Source organism: Lissotriton vulgaris, chromosome 7 (assembly GCF_964263255.1).
Source record: "Lissotriton vulgaris chromosome 7, aLisVul1.2, whole genome shotgun sequence".
Taxonomy (NCBI): Eukaryota; Metazoa; Chordata; class Amphibia; order Caudata; family Salamandridae; genus Lissotriton; species Lissotriton vulgaris.
Genome location: NC_141695.1, coordinates 368526087 through 368539251, shown reverse-complemented (window position 1 = coordinate 368539251; position 13165 = coordinate 368526087). Strand labels below are relative to the sequence as shown.

At 43.5% G+C, this 13165-nt stretch overlaps 1 protein-coding gene across 1 annotated transcript in view; it reads right to left on the bottom strand.

The window, feature by feature from the left end:
* Window positions 1-3610, bottom strand: part of LOC147701663 (galactoside alpha-(1,2)-fucosyltransferase 2-like) — a 63740-nt gene extending 60130 nt beyond the window's left edge. The window contains exon 1 of the mRNA XM_086928680.1: window positions 3459-3610. The gene's annotated coding sequence lies outside the window, so the exon portion shown is untranslated. The remainder of the gene's footprint in view (window positions 1-3458) is intronic.
* Between the last annotated feature and the right edge of the window lie 9555 nt (window positions 3611-13165).

Here is a 13165-nt window from a genome sequence, read left to right as displayed (position 1 = left end):
AGCACCAAAATAAAAGTGGCCCCCATTAGTGAATTAGTTAGCTAGAAAAGTTTCAAAAATAGGGCAGTTTTTAACTTGTAAAGACATGCTGTTTACGTTTTTTGTAAGGTATGAGAGATTGCATAATTTGATTTTGCTGCAGGCAATGTTTGTTTTAATATCATGAGAATCAACATTAAAAACATGTTCATCTGACCATAAAGCAGGCAAACAAACAGCCCAAAAAACAGGTCAAATACTAACCTAGCAGATTGGACAATTACACACTGGCTCATTGCCCTAATGTCCAACCCGGCCACTGAGTTATACAATTATTGTGCTGATACAGGATCATTGTTTTTGTAGGTAAAGTAAAGGACATGAATATAGGGTCCGGTAGGGGCCTGTTTCAATGTTGATTTTAATTTACCACCAGGTAAAGACTTGAGGGACCTAGCACACTGAAAGCCCTAGTCCAGCCAATTTTACATTCTGATTGTGCTACTCTTCCTGCACCTCTTGTCTGGCTGCTATCACACCTATCTGCTCCCCCCGCCCCCTCTCACTTGATTCCGTATTTCGCACCCCTTTCATTTACTCTGTGCTCCCTTTCCCTAGTCCTGGATGAGCTGAGCTGTTTTCAGTGTGAGGCGCCGTCATTCTATCTTTCTTTTAGCGCCCTGCAGGTTATCCTGCTTCTTATTCAACCAGGGGCAGGGCGCACTTCACAGGTGAGGGCTCTTGAATGACCTGTCTAATCGCTGCTATCCTCATGTAGATGCAGCGATTAGGCCAAGGCAGGAAGATATTGATTAAATCCCTTGGGCCTCCTGGGCCCCCTGGGCCTCCAAACTCTGAAGCATTTGAAAGCGCGAGGCCCCCTGGCTGCGAGGCCCTGGGCCGCTGCCCACGCTGCCCATGCCTAGCGCTGGTCCTGCAAGCACCTGTTTCTTCAGGTGCCTCCTATGGCGTGTGAGCACCTGCAGCTAGCCTCTAACACTGTGTAGAGCCCCCACAACCCTTCAGGGATCCTACATATGCACCATGGGAGTGTGCAAGCTGGATAACCTTGTAAAACAACACATGTGGTGTGCGCGGAGTGAAACAATCCCAAGATAACGTGGTTACTCTGTACCGTTCGCGCTGGCATTAAGAGTGCCGATAGAGCGGTTTAAACATGAGACGCGGTGATAAGCGTCCGAATTAGCTGATAAGGATCCTGTATGTTCGTGGTATAACCTGCATGGCCAGACACACGTATTCACTCATTATGATCACGTCTGCCGAGGATCGTGTAAACAAACCTCTGTGCACTTATTTTGACGTTTACTCACACACAAGACACTCTTTGCGTTTAAGCAGCGAGATTTATTTGTATTTTGTTAACATCTCTGTTTGTAAGACGGTGACATTTCACATGCCATGCGCATTCTGTCAGGAGGGGACAGATCATTTGTACGGCCATGAAGGCCCTGAAAAAATCCCTCCCCCCCCCCATACCCTTCTCGTGGCTCTCCGTGACTCCCATGTGAGATGCATATTAGTGATAACTAATCGGTGGACGGTGGTAGGTGGTGGGCTGGGCCGCTGCTGGGCCCCTCATTGTGCTTTGCACGGGCCCCTCAGGTTTCGTTACGCCACTGGATTAAAGAGGTACTTTCAATTACAAACCGGATTGTTGGCCTTGCCAATCCGTGTTCCTTGTTGTTTCGACACGCCCTCACCTGGTGACTGGACTGCTTGGCATGGTCAGATGATCACAGTTCAGCATGCCACCCAACCGCCCTCCTGGGCCATAAGTGAGCAGCCTTGTTTGAATGTTACTAGTCCGTGAGGTTGGTGCTCACTGGTGCTGTTTACACATTCACTTTGCTTAACTCTTGTATGTTTTCAGTCTCTGAAAAGATTAAAAAGAAGCATCGCTTGCCATTTGGTTTTATAATAATGGAGTTGTTGCCTGTTTATTACCCCTTTTAATTGAGGCCAGGTAATAAATAGCTTTCATCCTTGTGACTCTCTGAGTAAGCATTCCTTTTCCGTCCCTCCTGTTTTAATTACCTTTCCGTGCTCAGGGAGCTCATTGCACATTTTTAAAGTTTCATTGGAACGCGGTGGGCGAAAAATGTATTTTATTTTTCTGACTGTGTCTGATTTTTTACACGATTCAACAATTTTCTTAGGATGAACCAATTGCATTAGAAACTAGGACCATCATTTGGACTGCGAGGCAAGGCAACAGCTAAACACATCTAGGGATGTTTTGTATATTGCGGCCTCTACCTGAGGTGGAAAAGACCCTCTGGCAGCCCCCAGATGCGGGAAGCCCCAGTCCTCTATATAGGAAGGGAGATCCTTCCGCTTGTCTGTGCTGTGTGTGTTTTTCGTAAGCAGCTGCAGTGTGAGCTGACACCATACTACAACAAGTGAAGAGAAAAAAAATCACTACTAATTTGTTTCGGAGTCACTCGAGACTGCCAGGCTTCTACAAGAGTGGATGGGGCTCCCTCAGTGAGAGCATCTTCCACAGAGCACTGCTACTCTGAGAGGGGGAAAGGCAGTTCAGAGCTGACTGGGGCAGGGTTACCACCTTTCTTTCTTTTTTTTGCTCCAATTATGTATTGGCATTTCAAAAAGATGCAGGGTATATTCAGCATATAACTATCTTCATACATAAAATACAAATGATACATGCGAAGATAATCCAGGTAAGAAAAGAGTAGCATTTGATATTAATCATCTCTACATAGCACAATGAATTTGCAAAATACCACTTAAGCTAACAAAGCATCCTATGTATTTATCATCCAAGATACATATGGGGTAACCATGTTAAAGTTGTCCTAAATCCAGAAAAGGACCCCAAATACAATCAAATTGTAGCAAGTTATCATGTATCCAAATACATGATATGTTGACTTTGAGCAGGCCGAGGGCTGTGAAAAACAATTTATAAGTGTGTATGGACATGGAGGTATGTTTGAAACTTAAATGTGATAATCGTGCTGGGAGAGAGGAATTTTTCAAATATTTCCCAATCCCCAACCAAAAAGTATGAATTGTTTGACATGCCCACAGCATATGAACAATATCACATTCAGGCATCTCTAGCAAAGACAGTCGGGGCTAAGTTTGGCTGCGTGTAGCCTGGCAGGGGACGAGTGCTAGGGATGCAGTATTTAAAAAAAAAACCCGAAATTTAAGATGAGAATCTCGGAGCCCTCTATTATAGTTTTTCAGTAAGGTGTCCCCTCTCAACCTTTGTCCAATATTTTTATATATCTAGTTGTGAAGGCGGTAACTTCTGCCATTTGTGTAACATAGTTGCCAAATTTCAAAAGTAATTCAGGATTTGTTTAAAGAGCCGAGGACTACCAGTCTTTCACATAACCCGCATGCATACGGCGCTTATCACCAATATACATGGTTTTAAGAAACACAGCAGGGCTGGCATGGCTCTGTACTTCAGGCTTTGAGCTTACCTGGATAAGGTGTCCGAGCACCGTACTCCTTTGTCATCGGTGACTGCTGCAAGCTGCAGTCCTTACTGCAGTGGGTGCAGAACACCACAGTATTTCCGAAAGCTGTTGTGAGCCCTGACCAGTCGGTGACACGCGACGCTCAGCTGTGCTCTGCCTTGAGGCCGCCGAGATGTCCGCCACACCCTTGCCTGAGCACTTGGGACGTGTTTGTATTATAAAAGATATTTTTGTCTTAATTGGATTTCATAAAACAATGTGTCATGACCATTTCATCGAAGTCAGGATTACTCATTACAATCGTCTCTTGAGGTCTTGGTTTATTTATATCCTGCTGAGGTTTCTGCCTGATCACCCAGCCTGCTGCCTAAACCAGAGGTTATTTTATCTCTGAAATTTTATCTCTAGGAACAATTTTTCATTTTGTTTTTCTGTTTGTTTTTAGCTCTAGTCTGTGGTGTCAGGAACCCGAAGTCAGCACAATCAAAGCCTCGAGCCCTACCTCAAAAAACCATGAGAAGAACAATAACTTCAACTACTTCTGGATTGAGATGCCTCAAAAGCATCAGCCATGTGAGACAATGGATCAGGTCCAAGAATAACTAATACTAATACTTTAACAGCTCAAGTGTAGGTAATGCCGAATTATGTGTGGGGGCAAGATGGCCGCTGCGCTGTTGTGCTGAGAGGTCGCATCTAATTCCCTCTCCCACAATGAGTTGACATATCGTGGAAAAACGCTGTGCTACACGGAGCAATACCTCTAATGGAGCTTGGGCGCTGGTGGTTTGCAGAAGTAACTTTAAAGGAGAAAATATTGCGAGTTGGCCAGGCTTGGATCCGAGCGAGAGAAGTGCTATTGAAGCTGTTTACAGGACACTATATGGCTCCTAAAATACCTGGTCGTGCTCCTAACCAGGAGAAAGTGAGCGAGAGGTCTAAAAAGCTGCCAGATACTTCGGCAACAATGAAGACAGTGACAGCCTTTAGCGCAAAATTGGATACCCCAGCAGGAAAGAACACCGGCGCGATAAAAAAAGTTTTTCCTCCCCCCCCTCCTCCAGAGAAAGCTAAGAAAGCGGAACTACGAAAACAGAGTTTGATCTCCAAACTCAACAATCCAGGAGAGGCGCGCTGCGCTAGTAAGAACAATCCGGCAAAGGGGGATGAGCAGAAGTTACGAGAATCAAGTATGCGGCAGCCTACCATGACAGAGATCTTGACAGTGGCAGTGAAACCCCCCGATGCGGTAGCAGCAGAAATGCCGAAATGCAGAGATGCTGTAATGCCGGTCTCCGTTCGTGAAGCAGACGCTGACACTCCGGTTGCAGGAAACGTCCTCGAGGACGCAGCGGACGGCGGAGACTCTGTGAGGGCGGTTGCTAGGCAACCAGGAGAGCCGACACCGGGAGCAAGCCAGATCGTGGAAGCAGCGCAGGCAGGCGGCGGTGTACTTGCCGAAGCGGCGCTGGAAAGCAGCGAAGGTGAAGGTAAAGGGGAGCGCGGAGGGGAGGAGATAAATGGCACAAGGAACACGGGAGGCACAACAGGAGACACCACAGCCGATATGCTCGGAGCCCTAATGTTGGTGGAGGAAGAAATAAACGTCTCAAAGAAAAAGCCTGGTTCATGGGGAAGCCGTGAGAGTTTAGTGAATGTGAATCTTACAAAAGAGGTAAACAGTAACAAACACCTTCAGGGGGGCGGTGATTGCACCTCTCAAGAAGGGGAAGGCGAATTTTACTCAGTTAATGAGGATTCAGGTTCAACATTATCGTCAGAAACTAGTGCAGAAGAGGACGAACAGGAAGATACTGAATCAGGTATAAGTGAGTCAGAGAAAGAGTCCACAATGAAAAAAAAAAAAAGACATTCTAAACTGGAGAAAAGACTTCTCTGGGATTACTCGGCAACCTCACAAGTATATCAGGAGGAGGATGTTCATGAAAACACGGTGGAGGGAGCAGCAGCTGCTGGTGGTAACCCCGCGCAACGGGACCCCTTCCATACCTTGTTCTTGACTCTTAAACAAATGCAAAGCGAAGCAAGGGCGGAGAGTCGCAGGGCGAGGCAGGCATCAAAGAAAATCCAAAGCAGTTTAAGAAAAGTCAACAAACTGTATGATGAACTGGGTGACCGAGTCACAGAGGTTGAGGAGCGTACTGGCAAGCTGGAAGATGATGTTGGGAGATGGCAGTCATTCAAGACAGAGCAAGAAAAAATGGCAGAGGATATGCGTTGGAAGATGGAGGACTTTGAAAATAGGCAGAGGAGGAATAACGTTCGCTTGCTGGGTGTGGAAGAAGGGGCAGAAGGGCAGGACGTCAGGCAATACGTGATAAAGTTACTGAAGGGTGCCTTTCCAGAATCCCAGTGGCAGTGGGAAACAGAGATACAGAGGGCACATAGATTCCCATTTACAGTAAAAAAAGCCGGGTGGGCAGGAGAAGGAGGGAGGGATGGTCAGAAAAACCATCCCAGGGCAATATTAGTGTATATTGGGAACTTCCTGCTTAGAGAGGAGATTCTGAGTAAGGCAAAGCCAGAGAGTAGGAGGACTTTCGAAGACACCACTTTTTTCGCTAGACCTGACTTCTGCCATTTTACTGTAGAGAGGAGGTGGAAGTTAAGGCAGTTGATTGCTCCATTCCAAGCTCTCGGTATGGAAGCATATTTACTTTACCCAGCCAGACTCAAAGTAATTGTGGGAGGGAAAACTTGGATGTTTAACTCTGAGATAAAAGCTGAGCTCTTCTTAGAAGAAATGAGGAGGCAGAAGGGAGGTTAAAAGGTATAGATATTTATATATGGCTATACATGTATCTGGATAAGAGTAAGGGTGAATTAAGGGGAGCACAGCAAAACCAATTGAAGTGAGTGGGGGAGGGAAGCGACTTGCACAACAACAAAGGCGGGCACACATAGGTCAGTTGACCTATTTGCCTGTAAAAGGGAGGGGGGTGGGGGCAGAGCAGGGGTGGAGAGGGAGGGGAGGGGAGGGGGGAGGTGAGGGGGGGGGTGGAACGAAAACATTTTTTCTTTAAGATATGGCACATTGTTATGTATTTAAGAATTTGTGAAAATATGCAGTCTGGTTTGATGCTGTTAAATAATGTCTATCTTGTATGGTACCTGTTAAAGTCAGCACAATGGCATGTAGGATAGTATCACTGAATGTATGTGGTTTAAACGAGCCTAATAAGAGAATGAGAGTTGCAGCGTATTTGAAATCTTTGCGATTAGATTTGATATGTCTGCAAGAAACCCATATAGAGTCAAGTAGGCCATACCTTTTAGAGCAATTAGGATTCGATTTGTTGGCAAGATCTAGACAAGAGACTAGGACCAGAGGAGTAGCAATCTTGGGTAGGCTAAGGGATGTTGTGGTAAGGAAGAAGAAGGAAGACAAATGGGGTAGATGGGTTATCTTAGAAATCTGTTTTAAAGGGCAGAAATTAACGTTAGTTTCTATCTACGGATCAACAGAAGATGACCCTGATGTATTCCAGTTTCTTGATGCGGAGTTAGCCCAGTGGAATGAACCCATAGTATGTTGTGGAGATTTTAATATACATGATTTAGAGAGCTCATTTACACAAGAAAATGCGACTTATAGTGGGAGGAAAAGGAAAGTATTTAGGGCTCTGGCAGATATGGTCACACATAATGCTCTGGTAGATCCTTGGGTTAAGCTACATCCTCACCTTGATGGTTGTACTTTCTATTCTGCCCCTCATAAGGTAATGGTTAGGCTTGACTACTTTCTGATAACGAATTGTTTACTAGTCGAGTCACAGGTGGAGAAGTTACCTAGGGTAATCTCAGACCATAGCCCGGTGATCCTTACTATTAAAATCAACCAAACACCAAGAATTCCTGCGCAATGGACTTTTGAGAGAGGCCTTTTAAAGGATCCTGCATATAGGGAGCACATGGTAGTTTGGATCAAATGGTTTTGGGATATAAATAGGGGGACAGCAGCCCCAGGGGTGGTCTGGGATACATTTAAGGCAGGAGTAAGGGGTGAAACAATTAGTTTTGCAATGGGGAGACAAAAAAGAGAAAGGGAAAAGAGAGAAGAGATAGGACAGAGGTTGTTAAGAGAGGAAGGGAACTTAAGCAGGGCTATAAGACACAATCTACCCTTAGAGGATTGTCTACTTAAGATCATAGCGCTAAAAGCTGAAGCAGTGGAAGGTTTTGCAAGGCAGGCGGCAGATAACTTCTTAACAAAAAAGGAAAAAATATACGAACTAAGTGAGAAGGTGGGGCGGGTGCTAGCAATTAGAACTAGGCAGAGAGCAGCTGAAGCAGGAGTAAAGGAAGTAAGAGACGCACAGGGGAATATGGTCATGGAGACTAACCTAGTAAGAGAAGTCTTTAGAAAATACTATGCGGATTTATATACTCCAGAAGACCCAACGAATCTAGAAGAGACTGATGAATATTTGAGGAATATTCCGCCACCAACAATGTTAGTAGAAGACAGGGAGATATTAGATGGACTATTGCAGCTTGAAGAGTTGGAGGAAGCTCTTGGAAATTTACCGGCAGGAAAAGCAGCAGGGCCGGACCAGATTCCACTTTAATTTTATCAAATATTCAAAAAAGAGCTTTTGGCAGACATGTTTATGATAATGCAGCAAGCACAGGTAGGGGAACCCAGCCCAGAGACGTGGGGAGGGGCTAACATAATAGTTATTTTGAAAAAGGGGAAGCCACCAGAAACACCAGGGTCATATAGGCCAATCACATTAATGAACTCGGATGTAAAAATTTACTCTAAAATATTAGCAAAAAGGTTGGCTGGGATAATCGAGCAGCTTGTAACCCCTATCCAGCATGGATTCATTCCTGGGAAAGGGACCACGCAACATGTAAGAACGGTGATCACAATGCTGGACTCTGCGGACATCCTAGGAGACCCTGTTGCAGCACTATTTCTGGATGCCGAGAAGGCATTCGACAGGGTCTCCTGGGATTATCTGTGGCAGGTTATGAGGTGGTGTGGATTGGGGGAACCCTTTATAAAAGCCATACGGGTACTGTATAATGCTCCAACAGCAAGTATAAGAGTTAATGGAGGGCTTTCTGATAAAGTAAAAATTGCTAGGGGGACTAGGCAGGGTTGTCCCTCCTCTCCCCTACTGTTTGCGCTATATTTGGAACCACTATTGCGTAGGCTTGAAGCTAATCAAAAGATACCACCAATGCGGATTAACAACTGTGTGGTGAAGACCTTAGCCTACGCAGACGATGTTGCAATTTCAACGCCTAATCCGACCATAGCTATAAAAGAGGTGGAGCTAGAGGCTCAGAGGTTTGGAAAGATCTCAGGGTATAGCCTAAATAGACTAAAAACACAGATAATCAAAAATAGGCATACTGTATGTACCGATGATAGGGTGGTCAACTCAGCAGTGTACTTAGGGGTGCTTTTAACAACAAGTGTGGATAACATAGTAGAGCAGAATTTGGCACCTCTGATTGACAAAGTCAAAAAAGACTTAGAAAGGATGAATAATCTGCACCTTTCCCTTATGGGCTGCACAAACATAATTAAAATGTTAATTTTACCTAAATTTTTATATTTCTTTCGTTCTATTCCTTTAGTATTTGAGGCTAGATGGTTTAATTTGTTAGAGAAGGTACTTAATAGATTTATTTGGGCGCACGGGAAAACTAGACGGGCCTACAGGTATATGACCCTCCCAAGAGAAAGAGGTGGCTGGGGGGCACCTGATTTTAGGCTATATCAAATGGCGGCAGCACTTCAGTATATGCAGGGGTTAATTGGGGGTGGAGGAAGTGATAGCAGTGTTACGACTATGTCAACAGAAGTTTACTCTATAGTTTTAGGGGCAGAGGCAGAAAATAATTTCTTAAATAGAATTGAGTTTGGTTATCACAAACGGACTAGATTTAAGACTGTAGTGGCAGCAGGTAGGGTATGGATTGCATTCCTAAAAAAAATGGGCCTGGGAAGATATAACAGATATATCAGGCTCTATAAGAACAGATCTTTCCCGGCGGAAGTATTTGCAGATTCGATAATGTTGAGCTGGTATCAAAAAGGGATAGGGCAGATTGGGGACTTAATGGATGGGGAGGCGTTAGCTCAGTTTACAGATCTTACTCTCAAGTATGGGATTGAGAGGAAGGATTTTTTCAAATACCTACAGGTAAGGAGCTTCCTCTGTCGCAAGCAAGGTGGTAGTGCGGGATTTAGTACTAATGAAGTATTGGAGAAAATAAAAATGGGTAGAGACTGCACAATTAGATCTTTTTATGCATGTCTAGCAAAAAGTAAAATTGATGATTTAGAGAAAGTTAGCAACAAATGGATTGAAAAATTGGGTGGGGAGACTGGAAATTTTCAAGAATCCCTGGACATGGGATGTAAGGTTCTGTGCTCAGGTCCCATGCAATCGCAGCATTACAAGACTTTATTCTCGTTGTACCATACTCCCGCCAGGATAGCTAAATGGGGAGGCACCACTGGCACCACCTGTCCACGTTGTAATGCAGGGGACGCAGATATTATTCATATGTTCGCTACCTGCCCCCAACTCTATTCCCTGATTAAAAATATGGAAGATTTTCTTGGTAATACTCTTGACATACGAACCAAATTGACACCTATGATGATACTGTTTGGGAGAGATAATCAAGTTGGTTCTGATCAGAAGGAATTCATGTTTATAGCTACTGCAGTTATGAGATTAACAATAGCAAGAGTTTGGCTAGACAAGGTACCCCCAGGAATGCATGTATGGCTGGCAAACTTACTAGCTAGTTATAACCTTGAGAAAGCTATTTATGCACGCAAGGGGAAAAGGGGAAGGAGACTTGGGCTTAAAATTTGGGAACCAATAGCCAAATGGAAAGAAAGGATGGCAATATAAGATATTGTAACAGAGTATGAAAGTTTGAATTGTAAATTATATGGCAGGATATCTCTATATTGTTTATATTGTTTATATTGTTTAAAAATTCAAACCAGCGAAATTTGAAATTTTTGATGTATAAAATATACAAATGTATGATGTAAAATACAATGTGCATATTAAGAAAAAAAGGAAAAATAAAAATTTACAAATATCAAGTGTAGGTAATGCCTACTGATAACGTCTCTCTACTATCCTCTTCGACAGTGCTCCAGTAAGCTACTCTTGATCACCACTAGGAATGGATATGTAAACAAGCATGATGAAAATCCACTTCAGTGCACTTCCCTTTCAAACCACACATTTATGCTTCTGACTGTGCCAAGGTGGGGGTTGTGAATAAAACCATGACGAGGAATGATTTGGCTTGGGCAACTTACCAACTTGCCAAGGAACTCCATTGCTTGATAACTGCAATGCCTTCTTAAGTGCCTTTAATAAAATGTCACGCTCAACAATATTCCAATCAGGATGAACGTCTAGAATTTTGCCAAGCCCTAATGAATTATAAACCCGAATAATTAAGTTTAAGGCTATGTCAAGGAATGAAGATTGCATTGAGTATACATTGGTCAAGATTGTTACGAAAGGCCTCAAAGAAGAGCTAAAGAACACTTAAGACAGGGGAAATTAGCGGGTCATCAATATCTTGCCCCCAAATCAAGCAATTAACAGTGACTCCTGGATTTATCCTTTTTCAGGCCATCTTACCCTTTGAACAGACTAAGGGGCATATTTACAACAATGTGGCAGACCACAGCGTTAGCCTCCTTGGTTTAATACCACACTCTGCCACTTCCCCTGCGCTGATGATAAATTCAGCAGCCTAGCGCCAACATAGGCACTCTTGCACCATAGTGCAAGGGTGTCTGCGTTGAGAGGAAGAACAATCTTTTAATAGCGTTTTGTTACTTTTATGTATGCAGCTCAATGCAGCACACATACAAGTTGTAAAACGTCTTTTTTTGGATTGTTTATGTGCAGGAAGAGGGACCTTCCTGCACGCAAACAGTCAATGGCGTTTTGCTGTATCTATGTGTGCTGCACAACGCAGCATACATAGGGCTATGTTTACAAGCCCCAATCACCACCACAACATCACTTTTAGTTTGGTGGTGACAAGGCATCATTAAGACACTTCCACCGCAACACCATTGATTTTGACACTGCCCCCTATTTACAAGGGTGGCTTAAATAGGAGGCAGCGCAACATTTAAGACCAGGGGAAACCTGGTATTAAACAGGTAAAGCAAGGAGAAATGCTTCATTTCTCCTCGTTTTTGCTGTTTCCATGTGTGCTGCACACATTAAAACAAAACCAACTGCCAGTACTGCTCGGACTATTTATTCTTAGACGCAATAAGTTGGGTATACGCTTCCCAACCTAGAAGGACCAGTCATTCAGTCCACACCAAATGTTATTGCGTATGAATTTTTATTCTCTACTTACAAAATTATTTTAAGAACTTTTTTTGGAATATTTTTCAACCAAAGAACAACTAATCACTATATACACAAAAGAATTTTTTCGCTGTACAATTCAATTCACAAAAAGGGTCACTGTGTAAGTGGTGCAGGGGGTAAGAAAGGCACATACACACCATTAATGTACAGTTCTACTCACTCGACAAAACCTTCAATCATACCACAATCAAACCACAAACCGCTACTCATACAAGAAGGAAAGTGCAAAAGTGAATATTTACAAGTGGGCGAAAAGAGCTATCTACTATATACACTAAGATAAGCAAACAAAAGCTCAATTTTTCTTTTTGAAAACACAAACGTGCAGTCACTATGCAACTTAAAGATGAAATTGCTCTATTCAAGTGCAATATATGCAAACAAATGACTGAATAACAATCACTCCGGTGACACGGGGTCACCGTGAGAGGGAATTTGAAAAAGTTATTATTCAATCTAGAGGGGTCGACGCGTTTCGAATCCCATTACTCCTTGGGGTTCTCCTCAGGACCGAAAAGCAGAAAAAATCTGAAAAACATAAAACCAACATAAGAAACACACTCAGTCGGATGTAAGCATACAAAAGAGACTCTCAACTTAACATTCAGCACGACAAACAAACGTAGTACCTGTCCTGTTTCTTCAGGTTCTAATCCTTGAAAAGCTGTGGGGAGACAAGGGAGAGGATCCATAAGTGTTTGTTCGGAAGCCTAGTGTGACCTTACAAAAACGGGGGAGGTGGTTTGCTGGCTGACTTACTTGGTTGTATTTCGAATACCCTTGAAGAGTTTCGTGGTGGTCCGGTCAGTGACCATAGAGTCGAGGGGGGACTTCCGTTCCAAGTCAATCTGTTTGAAAAAATGAAGATTTTCAGCTTTTTGTTAAGGAGGGAAGTCTTCTACCCGCTCCGTTTATCAGGTTTCGCTTTGGGTCCTTACCGTCCTTGGTCTGTAGCTACAGAATTCAATTGGGCAAATATTTCCGGCGCCGTGTTGGTACGTCATCTACGAAGCGCTTATAACGGATATGGCCCCTGGGGATTCTGGTAGTTGTAGTTTATAGATGATATAATTCTGACAATTCATTCAAACCTCTTGTGGTAGTATTGAATTTGAGTATCAGCATTGCCTCTCGTTGTCTGAGTTTTGCTTCCAGATCACCCCCTCTTTTGTCAGGTTCGATTTTTGACATGACTGTCCATTTTAAATCACTTTCTGTATGTCCATTATCTAGCCAATGTTGTACTAGTGGCGCCGTGAGGACTTTGGTCTTAATTCTTGATTTATGTTGTGAGATTCT